This window comes from Tympanuchus pallidicinctus, unplaced genomic scaffold, assembly GCF_026119805.1.
Source record: "Tympanuchus pallidicinctus isolate F22 unplaced genomic scaffold, pur_lepc_1.0 scaffold24, whole genome shotgun sequence".
Taxonomy (NCBI): Eukaryota; Metazoa; Chordata; class Aves; order Galliformes; family Phasianidae; genus Tympanuchus; species Tympanuchus pallidicinctus.
This window is the reverse complement of record NW_026294741.1, coordinates 269,384-286,550: the sequence shown is the minus strand read 5'-3', so window position 1 is coordinate 286,550 and position 17,167 is coordinate 269,384.

Sequence of the window (17,167 nt, the reverse complement as noted above, 5' to 3'; positions counted from 1 at the left end):
AATTCACTTGAATGCTTGTTATTTCACTCTTTTTTCCCCCTTCATATCCAAGGAAGCTGAGCTTGTATCTCACCTTCACTTGCACCAGTGGCAGTGGCAACACAGGAAAACATCTTTTTACCAAATTCAAGTTTATGCTGTTGAATCCACACACAAACCCAGCGTCAAGGACAGTTTTGGTCCTACTACACCTGCCCATTAATCTAGCAGTTGAAATTTTCCTGATCTTTAGAACAATGTGTTCTGTGGGTTCATAATACTGAAATTTTCCTACAAGCCAATTATCTAATCTCTGCTGCTACAGTTCAAAGTGCCCACACTGAAACCATGAAAATTGTTCTCAACTTTATTACGTGCTTTCATTATGGATGACGATTTAGCAAGACATCCTAACTGTATACTTCAATATAAATATGATTGGTCCTACTGAATTTAACAGGCTATGAAATTAGAGGAGTATTAGGCTAAACGTGGATAAATACTCATACAGGGCACCTTGTTATTTCTGTTGTCATATTTGGATAACAAAATTCAAAATAGAATCATGAAATACACTGAAATGGCCTTTTCCATGAACCATGAAATTCACTGAAATGGGAGGAAGGGGATTGGAGGGGGAAATGTTTCAGCAGCCTCTGGAAAACATGAAATTTCCACCCTGCTGGCATAGAATCAAGTTTTTATTTTACATTCTTGTGTTTAAACAGGAGCCAGATGGCGAAATATTCCCTACCAGTAAGCTGAATGCAAGCCTGAACACACTGCAATTCAAGAAGAAAATTGTAGATATACAAAACTTAGAATAAATCTTTTCCCAAATAACTGAGGTGAATTACAACCATTAGAAAACTTGAACGTTATATTCCTGGTTCAAGTTTACACAGTGGTTTCTCGAGTCACTTCCGTGTGATGTGGTGCACACCATCACTGCTGGGCTCCCCATAACACTGCAGTCAGACACAGCCTTCACAGCGGGGCACGCGGGGAGCGCTGGTTGCCCGGCTGCGGCCGTCAGTGGGAAGCCAGGGCGGCGGCCGGGCGCTGACCCTGCGCTGTCAGGTTGCACCCATTGCAGCCCCCTGGGTTGGGCTCACAGCTTTGCTGCCCGTGCAAGGAGCGCTCCGGTGAGCTCATCGGCTGCTTCCCTGCAGGCAGGTGCTGCCACCTGACACTTCCCCATCTGCCGTAAGACGTTTAGCACGAGTTATATGGTAGACATTCGCCATAAAAATAGACATTTCCCCCTGTCACACAGTAAGTAAATTACATTCCATTTTCTCAGCAAAGCTTTTCAGTTCCGTTCCCATTCAGAAGTTCACATTGCCGGAGGAGTCCAATCTCATTATTATGAGGTCTGACTGAAGCAGCGTTAAAAATACATAGGTGAAGCTGCAGCTTTCCCAGGAGGATGCTTTCAAGGAGGTACAATCAGATGTGATATGTTTTATGCAGGACAGAGCAAAAGCCCTTTGGTGCTCCGTGCCAAGGGTTTTTGCATTTTATCTTCTAGAAAGCTTCCATTACACACATTCCTGTTTCCCCACGGTATGAGAAGTAAGTAGCAAGTTTTCTAATGTAACTTTTTATTTCCAAAAGTTTTGAATGAAAACGTTTCTTGATCTAATATAATCTAATATTTTTACAGTATCTTCCCAAATAGCTGATTTCAGGCTTTGGAAAGGCACGGCAGAAAGAACAGAGATGGCAGATGGCCTTACTGGAATTTTTGTTTTCTATTCAGACTGCGAGAAACACAGAGATTGGTGCCCCACTACTTGTGGGGGAGAGACAAGAGGAAATCCAGATATTCCTCTCCTTTGAAAAACCAAATGATTCTTTTGCCATCATGCCATTTTTTCCTCAACCTTCTTTCCCAGCCTTACCCTCCCTAATGCTATAATCACTGCATATTAAAATCAGGCATAAATAAAGAAATGTAAAAGATTGGTTGAGCCTCTGCAGCTCTAGGTACCCGGGGAATCATTTTTATTTTTCCCAATTATTATATGTAAATGCAAATACAGAGCAGCACAGTGCTTGCATTCACTCTTGGCTATTCAAATTTCTCTCCTGTTAGACAGACGCTCAGTACAATCACTCCTGGTCAAGAAGAGCAGGAAACCTGTTGCACACACTGAAAATAGCAGTCTTCTGAACAGATTCAGATAGGTTAGGCTTGCACAAAGCATTAATTGTAAGTTCTTGGAAACACGTCAGATACAAGCAGGATAACCAGTGCTGTTTGTGATTGTAACACCAAGGTGCACAGCACATCTGCAGACCCCTCGTGGGCTGACCCGGTGTTTCAGACGCAGCTGAAGAGGAGACGCCAGGACGCAATACAGGAAGGGACGCGCACCCGCTCCAACCAGACCAGATCTGCCTGAACACAAACGCGGAGTGCGTGCTCCCCCCACAGGACTCGGCCCTCACACCCGGAAAGATGCGCCGAAAGGAATTCCTGTTGGGTACTGCTCTACAGGTCGAAGCAGCTCTTCAGCAGCCAGCAGCTTCAGAACACACAAAGAGGAAAGAGTTTATTCCTGTACTGCAAGTATCATTTTTGATAGGGGAAGGAGTTTGAAAGATTCCTGAGGAAATCTTGTTTAAAGTAGTGAAGAAAGTTTAATGCACGCTCTGCTGCGCGAAGCATTTCACTTTGAGCAGGTGGATGTAATTCTATTCACAACAAGCAACACAGATCTGCCTTTGCCTTCAGTCTCTAAATGAAATCTAAGAAGCAGCAATGGGGAACAGGAAAATGATGCATTTTTAAAATTGCCGTGCTTAAAAAGGTGACATTTCCTCAGACTGTTGCTTGGATTTCTCCACTGCGAATCACTGCAGCTTAGATAAACGAAGTCACTGGGTTTTAAATGCCAGAATTCATTATCACTCCACACTCAAATAGCTCAGCTGGCTCCTGTATCAGTAATTGGCTCACCTGACTTTAGTAACAAGTTCCCTGCCTGTAGAAACAATCTATTCACACAGTGCTAATGGGAGAAAGAAGAGAAACCAGAACAGTGTGGGTAAACAAATTATGAGCTTTTGCTGTTGTTGCCTATCGAGTGCTGAAAGACCATTTACCAAAGATTCAGAGATGCATCAGAAACAAAGTTGAGCTAACAGAGCACAGGAATTGCCCCAAGTTTTAGTGAGTGCGAAGAGCTGGTCATTATCTTGGCAAAAAGGAAACATTTTCTGAATATTCACATGCAAATATTTTAGAATAATTACCTACTGCGGGATAATAAACCAATAGAAGTTTGCTTTGAGGAAAAAGGAAGCAGAGCCTGAGCAAATAATACTAATGACATGAGCACTACTCCAAGGAGTGGCTTTTCTAGTAAAATGCAGAACAGAAATGCTTTTGCATTTATTGCCTGGGTAGCTGACAGGTGGAAACATTTTCTTTGAACGAAGCTAACTTACAGGGCTTTCTCCATCGTTCAGGCTGCCGGATTGCTTTTTGCATAGCCTTCGGGTTAACAAACCTATAATGGATTCAGTCAGTGTCCTTTTTCTGTTCTCTTGAAGTCAGCAAAAATCTCACAGGTTTCTGCAATGGTGGCATTTTTAAGAGCATTTAACATTAGATTATCCCTGTGTCCTTGGAATTAATGGGAGTCCCAGTTCTAATTTGGGCACAAAGAAAAGTTAAACCAAAAATTAAGCTTCAGTTTTTTCAAAATGCTGCTGTAAGTGAACAAGAGCCAACATTTTTCAAATGAAACATTGAGTTGCTTTATATTTTCTTGTTTAGTACATATTTCACCAAGTCATTGGCACTGACCAGAACCATCTCACTGTGAAGATGAACATATTCCTTGTATATGGTAATGCAAAAATTTTCTTCCCCATCTGGAAACCGATCCAGATTTTCTGTGCAGGCACACCCTTATTACAACCAAGAATTACAGCTTCACACCCATTATCACGCAATGATGACCGGTACATACGAAGGTGCTGGCACTAAAAGAAATTTGCCATGTCCTATCTAAGGGGCAAGGAGCTCAGGGCAGGGGGTTGGAAACAGATGATCTTTAAAGTCCCTTCCAATCCAAGACATTCTATGGTTCCAAGGTCCCAAAGTCAGCTCAAAGTCAGTTATGTTCACTCCCATTGCTTTTAATGAGTAGAAGTCATTTGCGCAGTTGTAATAGAAAAATGGGACAGATTACTATAGAGCTCCCTTGAGCAGGAACTGCTTTTTCTGAGTGTGTGCTTACAAGGTGCTCAGGATGACAACAGGGCCTGCAACTGTGGCTGTTAGTCAAATAATAATGCATTCTCAAATAGTCTCAACTATATGTTCTCACTGCTAACAATGCCATTTCATGTTTAAAGGAACAACAGGAAATGTACAACAGTATAATGAAATTGTCCCCAGTCCCCATTCTGGCTGCTTAAAGCAATTAGCCTGCAAGCATCTTCATTGTACCTTCTGCAACATGGAATGCTGCAAGTCAGCACTTTGCAAACACTTCAGTTTTAAGGTTAAGTACTCAGTGAAAATCTGGTGCATGGAAGAGACTGTATCAGAAAGTAATTTCCTATAGTTTAGGGAGCTTGCTGAAACATCACTTTCAAAGGTTCTACACAAAAATTTGGGATGGAGTCCAAGGCTGGTGGCTTAATCAATAAGGAAAATGCTAGTCCTGCAGCTTGCCACTCCACCACCTAAAAGGGCCTCAGACTTTTTCTTATGAAATAAATAAAATGAGCAAAAAGGCCCAGTAAAGTAATTGAGCTCTTAAAAGGAAGAAACAAATAAAAAACCAACCAAACAAATAAACAAAAACAACAACCGAAAACCAACCATTTTTGCATGTTTTCACTTCCTACATAGCAACACTGATAATCACATTTTGTGATGTAGCTCAAGGAGAGATGCAAACAGCCTCCAACTTAAATAAGTGTCAAACTCTTAATAAGAAAGAAAATTATCCTTTAAGGAATCTCAGTCAGAACTAGTTTTCTCAGAGCTGGTTATCCATTTACTGTTCAACACCTGTAACTTTCCTACTACAGAGTAGAACAGTTCTTATCATCATTTGCTCGCAGCAATAGGAAACAGCACAAAGCAAAAGGAATGCAGACACCTGGTCCCTAGCTTTGAATTCCAGCGAGAGAGGAATGAAGGGGTTCTTGCGGGCTGCCTTCTGGTAGGTGCCAAAGTCATTGCAACTGTACACTCTTTGGGTGGCTTTACTGAACTTTTCCTTCATCCAAAGACTGAATTCCTCAGCATCCAGCAGGGAGCTGGGAAGCCAGACAAGGATGTTTGCATCTCTCCACAGTCTATTGTGCAGACAGAGCAATGGACTTCCTTGCTCACCATAATTTGTGAGAAGAAAACAGCTTTAGATATGGATGATACATGATATGGTTGTTATCCATTTAGAAATAATTACTACTGTATTGATCTGGCATCTACGGGCGGCACCATTAAAAACAGATTTGGAGATTTTTTTTTAAACTCAATATTAGCAGCTACTGTTGGAAAGATGTCTGGCAACCTAATGAAAGCCCTAAGGTATCTTCAGTTCAAGCACACGATTCTTTACTATTTCAAGACACATACAGTGATTCCTGGAAAAGAACAAAACTACTAAGTAGTATTAAATATAGGAATGGCCCTGTAGATATTACACTGTCTGGAAGCATCTCCTAGTAAGTGAGGTCTTATCTTTTTAGATGTCCATCTAGTGCCCAGAGGTTAAATACACTGCATCTCAGGACTTTTGTTCCTTTCAGTGCTTTCCTTTAGTAAAAGCACTACAGATACATTGATGATGCATAATTGCTTCATTTTATCCATCATCACAATTCTAATGCAAAAGGTATTTGAATTCACGTTAAATGCAGATAGCAAGTTGTTTGATTCTTCATTTGCAGCTGTGTATTGCATATCCTCTCAGCTCAGCAGAAACTCAGCCAAGCCTTCCTTATGGTAAGTTGGGTTCAATTTTTCTAGCCAGGCCACAATGCTGAATCCTGTCAAGGTATGCCAAGGAACTACAAACAGCAGAAAAAATGGGGCAATATTTTAACCATTATTCAGGTATCACCTTTCCCACACACACAAGATAATTAATTCAAGTAAAATGGGAAATCACTTTAAAGTGAGCGCTAGTTACTATCCTACCAAAGCACTGCCTTTTTCTGCACAACCTTCTGAAGGTACTGTGCCTGAAATTTAGTAATAATCAGTTCCACAGGGAAATAGAAGACTTGCAAACTGTAGCCAGATCTCCTGGTAGGCAAGTTTAGAAAATTCCCCCGGAAATAAATAAATAAATAAACAAAGTGGAGGGGGAAAACTAAATGTCCCACTATTCCACTGAAACAGCAACAAATAAAAATAAAAAATAAAACAAATACCAAAAGACCACCAGCAGGAGCCACACTATCTGGCAAAGTTGTAGCAAATACCTAAGGAAAGAACTCTACTATTGAATTCATGGAACTGGTAGAAACCACTTTCTGTTTAAACAGTGTTAGTTCTCACTCTTCATTTATGTCAGGAAAAATGATAAAAGTCAAAGCCATCCTAGCAGTAACTGCTCATGCCCCATCTCTGCTTGAGTTTATCCACATTTTCTTGGGAGCCATTGTTGATACCAGCACGAAGCATTCTTATGAACCAACCTTGTATCTCCTAAAGTGACAAAAATCTACCCTCAAAATTAACCCACATTATCCTCACAAGAACTGGGGAGTATTCCTTGATTCCGGGCTGCCTTATCGTCTACCCGCTGCTTGCGGAGATAATACTCAAAGGCTTCTCCTCTTTGAATCTTCAAAAAGAGACTATATCAAACAAAAGGACAGAGCACTAACATCTCTTCACATTGGTGTCTGAGACTACAGTAGAGAAATGAGTAAGAATGACATCAAATGTGGAAAGAGGAACTTTTCTCACTTCCTCTAGAAAGCCACACGAGACTCTCTTAGGCACAGACATCCATACTTCCAAGTAAAACATTGAGCATGACAAGAAAAACAAGATGGGAACATCAGAATAGCAGTTTAATACATTCCTTCATGTGCCATCCATCATGGCCAAGGAGCTTCTAAGTTTCCCAGCAAAGTGCTCTTTGCTTCCTCCATCACATCACTGGCAGCTGGTGGTCTGCTATCCAGCAGTGTAAGATCCAGCTTGAGCAAAAATGTAAGAATCAAGCTGTAAGATAATTTTTTATCCCCATTTTCCAGACTGCTCATTTTATATCACTACTGTTGAGCCAATATCTTTGCACAACAGGTGAGTGTATTTCCTACCTTTCCCTGTGACATCCATTTTCAGTGCCAAAGACCCTAGACCCAACCATCATAAACCTTTTTCTGTTTGCTTCTTTTATTCTCTTCCTGCCTTTGACATGAATTTTAAACAAGCATGTTTTTCAGAAAGGCAGTTAGGAGGGACAAGTAGCTCTCCTATTATTTTTCTGCTTCCCCCACCACTAGCAACTAGTAAAATTCAAGCTTGTGCTTTGATGAAAAAGCTGAATATTACATAGCATTTATGAATTAACATGTTATTGAATTTTCAGAATTAACTGAATCCAGCATTACAATCAATGGCACTGATTGTCTTTGGGATGGGAAATCGCAAAAGGACAATTAGTATTACTTCTGCATGTAGAACTCCTTGCTATTAATTAAGATAAAGATTAACTGTCAGCCATGTTTAGTAGAAGCAAATTCAAGATTTACCTGATAACAGTCCAATGTGCATAATCTCAGCACTGTGACAGAATACTGCACAGTCTTCTCTGGACAGACACTGTTTAAGAATACCTACCACTTTCGAGGCAACACTCAACAAAAATCTAATCTTTAGCTAGCATTGGGAAAACAAAGCCTTCCAGTTTTGGTTGCTTGATTACTTATACAGTAATCAAAATCTCTTCTAGCCTTACATCCTGAAAGGAACACCAGTTTGTTGGAAACAGACCACCTAATATCCACATCTTTCTTTCCCAGCTGAAGTCACAATACCATTAAAGCTGATGCTACAAAAATAAATAAATAAATGAATAAGTAAAATAGAATAAAAAAGATCTGCAAGTGAAAGAATATTAGTAGGATAAATTAAGCAATACAAAAATACTTTCCATCTAATTGTTGTATTTCCTTGTTAGTCAGGTGCTTCATAGCCATATACCCACTGAAAATGCTTCCTTTTGATAAACAACTTTTCTGGATCAGATGTTGGCACTGTGTTTACGTTAATTGTATCAGCGGAAGAATATTGACAGCAATTCTTACTTCATATAACCATTCAGTTCTGACTGAGAGCTTTCACTCCAGCAATTTATCCAGCTGTCAGCTTTTAATTTGCCATTTCTCGCAATCTAAGAAGAAGCAAACCTCTTCATCTCCTTCATAATAATGCACCCATTGCTCAGTATAAAGTCAGTTAAATGTATTCCTGTTGACTGCATAGCCTACGATTAGGTGCTTGGAAGATAGGGAGTGCTGGATGCAAAAATACAATCTGGCTTAGACATCTAAAGAAGTTCAGAGATCCAGTTTAAAAATGCAACATGCAAGGAAAGAAAACTCATTCCTGTTACACTCAGCTTTTTTTGCTAATGTATTCCTAAAATGAAAGCACTTAATGTAGTGGTATTATACCCTGTGTTGCTCAGAAGGCAAAACTCACAACGTGCTATTTTTTGCCAGGATCACCCTATCAAGGCCGTTAGAAGTCAGCAAACGTAGGGACAACTTAAATTAGGTGAGATCCTACTGTCCAAATTGCCCTGTTACAGCTAGTCCATGCCATGGACAATGACATCACACAAGTGAACAAAACCATCCTCTTATGCATTTAGCATTCACAGGAACTGAATTAAATCATTAAAAGATTGAATCATCTTGCTTAAGGTCAAGCATTGATCTGGAGTACAGCCTTTCCAGTCCAGTCCTCTCTCTGACCACCACAGCAATCTGCCTCTTGCACCAGGTCAATAAACACACGCATTGAACATGGTATTGATTTCTAAAGCTCACAGAAAAAAACCTGCATGTTAGACTGCAGCAAGCTGTTCCTATCCCACAGTGGCCATCTAACTTTCATAATGGCACACTCTAGGCTTTATGTAATGATAATACCTACACTGTAGAGCCTTCTTCCAATAATAAAAAGGACATAATGATCAAATCAATAGGTGCAAGCCTTATTATTCTCTCAGATATTTAGGATTTTCAATTTGTGAAACAACAGAGTTATGAGTAATCCCCCTCTACTGTTCTCTCAGCACACAGAGTTTATTGCTCTGCCTCATGCTTCTAATTCATGCTATGGTTGGAGGAAGCATTCGCTACTCTAAGAGACTCTGCCTTATCTACCTCGGACATGAGAAGGAACAGACTACTAGAAGTGAGAGAGAGAAGGGAGGGAAACAACTATAGAAATTTTTACAATTTTTCCAGTTTACTGCAAGTGTTAATTAGCCAAATTCAGATACTTCCTGCTTATGCTGACAGCAACACCAAATCATCAGCAAGAGGTTGAAAAGAAAGCCTCTGGAAGGGCAGAGCCATTATCTTATTGTCTTGTCTACCCTTCCCCCACTGCAAAGGACTCCCCTCACTTAGCACCGTGCAACGTAAGGAGCACAAATGTCAGTGTCCCCAGATTACACAGACGTGCAACTTGAAAATGATTATCCTTGTTCTTTCTCAACAGTGACACAATGCTTTCCAGCCAGATGCTACATCTTTTGCTCAGCCTGTGACAGCATCAGAAAACAAGTGGTGTCAGTACTAATGACAACAGTCTTCGCTACAGATGCATACAGTGGTTCAAGGCCTGTTAAGCCATGGAGGAAGCTATTAGGATTTGCAGGGCGTATTGTGATTCTGTTACCCAGGGCTTCAAAGGGTAAAAGGAAAATTGAGATTTCAGGACCTCTCAACACCCAGCAGAGCACAAAGTCAAGCTGTCAAATTTTCAAGTCAATTAACACAGTAGGAAGGTACAGAGGACTTCTGAAAAAGCATTCTTCATTTAAATGCCCCAGTGAAAACTGGACTCTCTGAAAGCCAGTCTGAATTTTACTACCCCTCTTATGAGTTATATTTCATACTTAGAAAAATGTATTTTTGTCATTAGGGAAATGTTCTTTAAAGACTGAATACCATGTCAAGTAATACCTGCTTAAAGCAACTGGTTGACCCAAATTTTCCAGATTCCCACCATCTGAAAGGCTATTCAGGGAGTGAATCCAAGTACTCTCATGACAACCAGGCTCTGGCAACATACCAGGACAGAATAGGAAAGGGAAAGGAAGTTATGCATCAGCTCATTCACAACTTGGCCGGTGCAGCCCCTTCATGCTGTTTACCTCATGCAGACACGTTTTCTTTCTTCTAGAGACAAAACATTTGCCATCGGTGACTGTGACTTGATGGAAAGCAATGACAGCAGGGTAGCAAAGTCCAAGGATGCAGCAAGTGAGGAGGTGCTCAAATGCAGCAGCTGTGAACACAGAAACAAAGGAAAGAATTTGCTACCCCAGGAAGGCAGGCATCTCCAGCAAGAATCTACTTTTTGACATCTTGCCTTCATTCAAATTGAAAGAGCAATAATTTAACCATTTCAACCAGGAGCCTTTAATATATTATTGACCTATTTACAAGTAAGAGAACTTAGATGCTCAAAACTGAGTCCAAGTCTTTTCATAACGTTAAGTGTAAGTACTGCTACTTCTGTTCATAAACAATTTTCATTTCCCTTGTGTAGAAGCTAAGCAGTAGACTGTAAAATTTCAATTATTCACAATTTTAAGGAAATGTATTCCATACATTCCATGTTTTCCAAAGTATTCAGCCCAAATCCTCCTGGTCTTAAAACTGTCCTAAAAATGTAATAGACAAATGATGCATGCTGGACAGGAATCCTCATGTGTGCTGTTTCTTTAGGTGTTGTGAATTGACAGAATGGGGGCACATCTCCAGAGTGACAGATGTCATTTTTGGGATGGAATTTTCATTACTGCTACTGTGAGATGCATGCCTGAGAATCCAAAAGCAGGACTGTTTTCTCAACTTATTATGAGACAGAAGAAGGAAAATCACAGAGCGTTCCCACTGGGGAACCGTTTGAAGTTACAAGCTATAGTATGATTACTTGCTTTTAACAGATAAAGTAAACATATGCCCACACATGCACAGAATCCTGTCCTCAGCATTCTTTCCTTCCTTGAAAAGGAAATACAACTTCAACCTTCAGAAATGGGGTAAGTCATAATCAAATCAGGCATTACATCCTCCCACATCTCCACCTTTTCAGGCAGTATTGCTGAACAAGATTAATGACTCACTATATTCTTCCTAATAGCTTTCTATTCCACAACTGACATTTTGTTAAACCACAACAACTGACATATCCTTAGGGGCATTCTAATGATCAGTTAAACTTGCAAACTGTGGCTTCTGAGCCTCATTCTCTGAAGACTAGCAGAGGAAGAGCATCAAGAAAACAAGGAAAGCAAACAGAAATCTTGGTTTATCTTGAGGAAAAGAGAGACCTGGTAGTGCACCTTCTGTAAACCATACAAGATTAACATTCAAAATCAACAACTGGATTACTTCTAGTTAACACCTCCAGTTTGTAAAGCCTGCTCGCTTGTTTGTGCTCTAAAAGAGAATCAAGCAACTTGTTCTTTAACCCTTGTCCTTTAAGTCTTGGAAAACACCAGCCCAAAGTGTACAGCACACAGAAAAATATGCTTCCAGAGCCTACCAATGCACTATTGGATTCTTATTTTACAAGGTACATCATGGCTTGCTCTTGTTCTTCCCAGGGGGAAAAAAAAAAGGCATGAAGAAATGGAAAGTCTTCTCCTAGCTTAAACTGCCTTTCCAGGACAGAGCCAAGAGTGAAAGATCTTATTCTGTAACTTACATGCTGTTCCCATTTCTCACCCCACCCCCTAGGAGTCATTACCTCTTCACAGTCCACAGTCAGGACACTGGCTGAATTGCACCTTCAGGTGTTCGTGCATAACATTCACATACTCTATCTGCCATTTAAAGTTCAATGACCCATGGCTAGAACATTATTTCCATAGCAGAACAAAGTCCTTGGTGAGAGGAAGAAAGCAGCAGTATCCCTAGCTGACATCACCACAAGGAAAAAGAAAACATTACAACAGTGATGTTGGAGCCTAACACATCAGCAAAGAAGCTTCTTACTGGAGTACATTTCAACAGATTTTAGAATCCTTCTGCACGCTTCAGTTCATATCCTAAGAGCCACTAAGACACTAACTGCAGCTTCATGGTGCTTAGTCAGCATTCTTAAACAGCTAATCCTGTGTAGGCTGTGTTCCCAAAAAACCTGGAAAAGAAATCAAGCTGAGATAGCCCCAAGAGCAACAACACCCCACCAGCAGAGCCATTACAAAACAGTTATACCATTTGGTTGCAAGGTTTTATTACGTAAAGGTTCTTGCTGTACTGGGAAAAGAATGAAGCACCAGTCACACTACAGTATGAAAAGTGAGGAAGCTGCCATATTACATTTCCTTGATCTGCAAATAGCATTTTTGTGTTAGTAACAGGCAGCATTTCTGCATAGCCTTCTCTTTTCTGTGCCTATAACACTGTTGGAACTGCACATCAAGGGAGCAGCTTGGATGAGTTTCAGTTACGTATCTTCAGCCACGTTACAGATGTACTGAAATGCATTCTGAAAGAGAACTCCTTCAGTACTTTACAACAGAGGAAGATGTGACAGGCTCTTATTTCTCACAGCTGTAACCTGCTTGCAGTCTTCTTGCGTACCTACAACTACTTTGGAAGACCTTCCAGTTTCCCAGTACACTACGGGGAGCAGACTCCAGAGTGTCAGACTAGTTTCTCCTTCTCCATGTTGTTTGTTCACAGAAGAGCTGTTTCAATGCAGAACAGCCCATTTACAACAAAAGGCAGCCCTAACCTTGTCCCCAACTCCACTTCCACGCTCACCTTCCCAACCTCATTTCACTATTGCTGTGGCTACATCTATAGTAGCTCATCTCCGAGCTGCATATGAGGAGCTACAGAACGCACGGGAGTTGGTGCCTCCCGTTCACAAATACAGATGGTGTGCCAATGTCTGCCCATGCATACCTTGAACTTGTGTATGTAAAGGCAAGGCTCGCCTGGGAAGCACTCTTTGGTCAACCACACATAAAATCAGTGTGTACACAGCTCATACTGACATTTAAGAGCAGCACTGACCCAAGCTTTTCCCACCTCTTGATTTTACTTTAAGGCCTGCACTTGATGTGGCAGGGACTTCACAGCCGTCCTGTAAGGATGTAGAAAGCACTCAAGAGAAACGCGGGTGCTTCAAAAAGTAGCCCAGCTCCAAGGCAGGAGGCCATTTCTGAACTAAGCACCATAAATTATTAATTATGATGTGAATAATTATTCTTAATCTTTCTCTTAGCACTTGGATTTACAATCATTGCTATTTACACTGAAGGACTCCAAGAAGGGCCAAATCATATCAGGAAATACATAAATAAATGAAAAGCCCCTACTGAGGATCTCATCTACAATAATATCCATATGCCAAGCTAATTTTGTTCTCAGAATTTTGTCCCACCTCTGGAGCTGCCTTCATCACAACTCCCTGCCCTCCAGACACCTGTTGCTCCCAACCAGCTGCACACAAACATGGGTGTTTGCTGCCTGCCTTATCCCATTTTCGCCTAAGAGTGTTTCTCTGCTGTTTGCAGCAGACTGCCTTCCCTAATGCTGCAGCGTATCAAGCCCCAGCTGGCTGCTGCCTTCTTAATCTTTCCCACAGCAGATTTTCAGCACCCTCCAGTGGCACAGGTGCAAGCAGCTCTCCAAACAGGCAAATTGTTACATGGAGGCCACGTTCCAAGTGGAAGATCTGCAGCCAAGGCTACTATTCTCCTAGTATGCACTTAGTCTCTCACATGACAACAGTACTTTTCCAGATATAATTGTTTCCTTTCATTTCCTTTTTATTTCTGGCTCTTTTCCATACAAATCCTTATAAAACCTCCTGCAGAGGAGGAGTTTAATTGCATACTCTTTGATATTCTGCCTCTCAGGAAGTAAGAGCATCTCCTCGAGCTCTGCTGACTTTCTCCACTCAGTAGCAAGGACAACAGGAGATTTCAGGACACAGGAAAAGCCCACGAAGGCTCTGTTCCAAACAGCTTTAAATGATCAAGTAGCAGAAAACACTTTTTCCTGATTTAACAGCCACTGTTTTCTCATTCATTGTATTTGAAAGACGCAGATCCTCTTACACTCCTATCAGCTGCCCAGGTGCTTTGGTTTTGACTGTCAGTTCATCTGAAGGCATTTATCTTCATAGTCAAGAGCAACAGCAGCACAGATCACACTAAGATGAGGGTTAAGTTCTGCTGTGACTGCTAATTGCAAAGGAGTACACAGTGTCCATATCTGCAAGGAATGCATAGTACCAGGCAGAGGAAGCATGGGGGGAGATGCCCGGTCTGCACAGTGCAGTCCTGCCAGAGGAGCCAAGACACTCAGCAGGCAGAGGAGTCTGTTTTGCTGGGAGGTTCAGAAGCTAAAGTAACCACGTAAGACTCTGATAGCTACTCAGGAAAACGGAGTTTTTACACTGTGTTCAGAGCCAAGATTTCAGCACTGGATGTGTGTATCTGAACTGAAATCTTTGGGCTATTTATCATCATCTTTAATCTTTAATTCCTGAACAGCCTGGTCCAATGCTTTTTAGTTACAGCATCTTTATTCTAAGAATAACACTACCTGATACAGTAATGGCACACATACTCTCTGTTTATAAATATTCTAAATTTGTGCTTGCTACCTAAATGTCTGAGTACTGTGGAATATTCACTTTGAAACTTGTCTGAATGATATAAAAGCAGAATTTTCATGGAAGTAGCAGCAGCTCTTAGCATGATGAGGCTATACAATTTTCATTTAATTGATTGTAAATGTTTAATTACATTAGGGATAGCCCCAAGAACTCCTTAGGCCAATGAAGGCAGCCAAAGTCAATTTAGCACCTGGTTCATAATCAGGTATGAAATGGAACCAGACATCTGTGCATAACAAAGTAGAAAAAACTTGCAATGTTCAATGTCCAATTCACTTTGTTGATTACTGACTGAGGCTTTGGCCATAGATTAAAATGAAGCACCTCCTTTTTAATGAGATCTACACCTCTTATGATTTCCAGCTTTGTTATTTTCATTCAAATCTTTATGCTGACAATAATAATGTATTGCCAGAGGTCTTCAAATTTATCCAAAGAAACAATTAGACTGCTGTAGAGAAAATATTGGCTGCAGCTGACTTTGTTGGCTAAGAAAACCCAACAATTGCTGTTTATTTCCTTACAGCACCAAAAAGGAACAGTAAAGACCGCTAGGAATATGCACATATCTGATAGGGAGGAAAAGTTCATTTTTTTCTGATATGCTTTGTGTCCAGTGGAAATCCCAAATTCTGACTCCACTAGCATTTTGCTACTGGCACAGTGCTCAACTCAGTGCTTAGCTACCTTCTTTGCATTGCTGACAGAGCCTGGAGAACCTTCCAAGCCAAGCAGGGGCTCTTAGCATGCTGGGAGAACTGCAGTGGAAAGGAAAGCCCAAGGAATAGCAAGAGGTGCTGACTGTGGACTGACTGCGTGGGCTTGAGCACCATGGCTGCAGTTTCATTTCATTTTCCAACAGCATTTCCTACTTTTCCAGTTTGGGAAATCTGTGCAAATATATTCTTATGATAAAGCTCAGTGTTTGTCTCCATGACTGCAGCTTTGTTTCAAGTGTTTTGTATTTGCTTCCAAAACCACAGTTATTTAGCTCTGATAGCAGAGGCTAATGCCTTATGACTGGAGATACAGAAGCATTCTGAGGCAGCAGCATAAGGCAGGTGAGTACTATCACCAGGAGTTCCATGCAAAAAGATTGTCAAGCAGTGTTTTTGCAGGGCTACTTCTGCTTGCTGCTGTACAAAACACAACATAACCACACCCCCAGAATGGAGATAGCAAGCTAAGGTTTCTCAGAAAATAGCAGTTGTAGGAAAAAACAGTTTATCCTGGACAGTCATTAACACAAATCACTCAAATCATTCTCCTGCCTTATCTCACTGTTTCAGCCTGAAGGCCAGATAGAAATTTCCTCTAAAATCAGTCACTAGTATCATAAAAGCAATCATTTTATCCATTAATCAATTCACCGTTGTTAGAATACAGAACAGAATGGCTCATTAAGCAGGTGTGACACTAAAGAGGAAAAAACATTTTGCAGTATTAGCCTGTTGCTAGGTTACGTTGTGGTGGTCAAAGACTGCTGGTTTCCCCATCCACCCACTTCATCCCAGCAAGCACACTAAACACACTTCAGGCTGCTACAGGAACACCTCTAAACCTATCAAAGCCAAATCACAGGCTATAACCATTCTGTGTTTACTGGAGCAATTGAGGCCGACTGAAGTTAGTTCTCTTCAACTTTGTTAATTGTGTACGTATGGACGCAATTTCATGTGGAAAATGTCATTTGTTAAAGATTCTGTGCGTTCAGCTTTAGCTGATCAAACATCTTGCCTGTGCTGAAATAGAACTGACGTTATCTAGTATTAAGCTCTGACACATCTGTATGACAGCACTGCACATAGGTACACAACTTAAGGCTCAGCCTTGAAAATGGTCTTTTGGTGAGCATATAAATGCCGAATACAAAGGATACCCAGTCTAGTGCTTCTTTGCTTTTGAGGATCAAAGAATCAAAGCCACTAACCCTTGTTCATCCATTTGCTATTTTAGGAATACTACACTGCCCTGCTTTTTGAGGAAGGCTATTCACGAGGAAGGAAGAAGCAGATAATCTTGCACAATACAGGCAGGGTGTCTGAGAATGTCAGCCCTCAGAAGTAGCTGAGTTGGTGTCTGTTCATTATCAGGAGATCCAGAATTTGAGCTCCAAATTCAGTATGCAAGCACTGTGCCCATACAGGAGTTTCAGAAAATCTTGCAACTGTTCCCTTTGGATCTTTTCAATACATGAAAAACCAACAACACAAAATGTATCCGCTTCAGATATGTATTTTTTCTAAAGCTGGTTTATCATTTTTTCCAAACCTTTGTTCATTCCTGGCATCTCCTGGAGTGTTTGTTAATTTA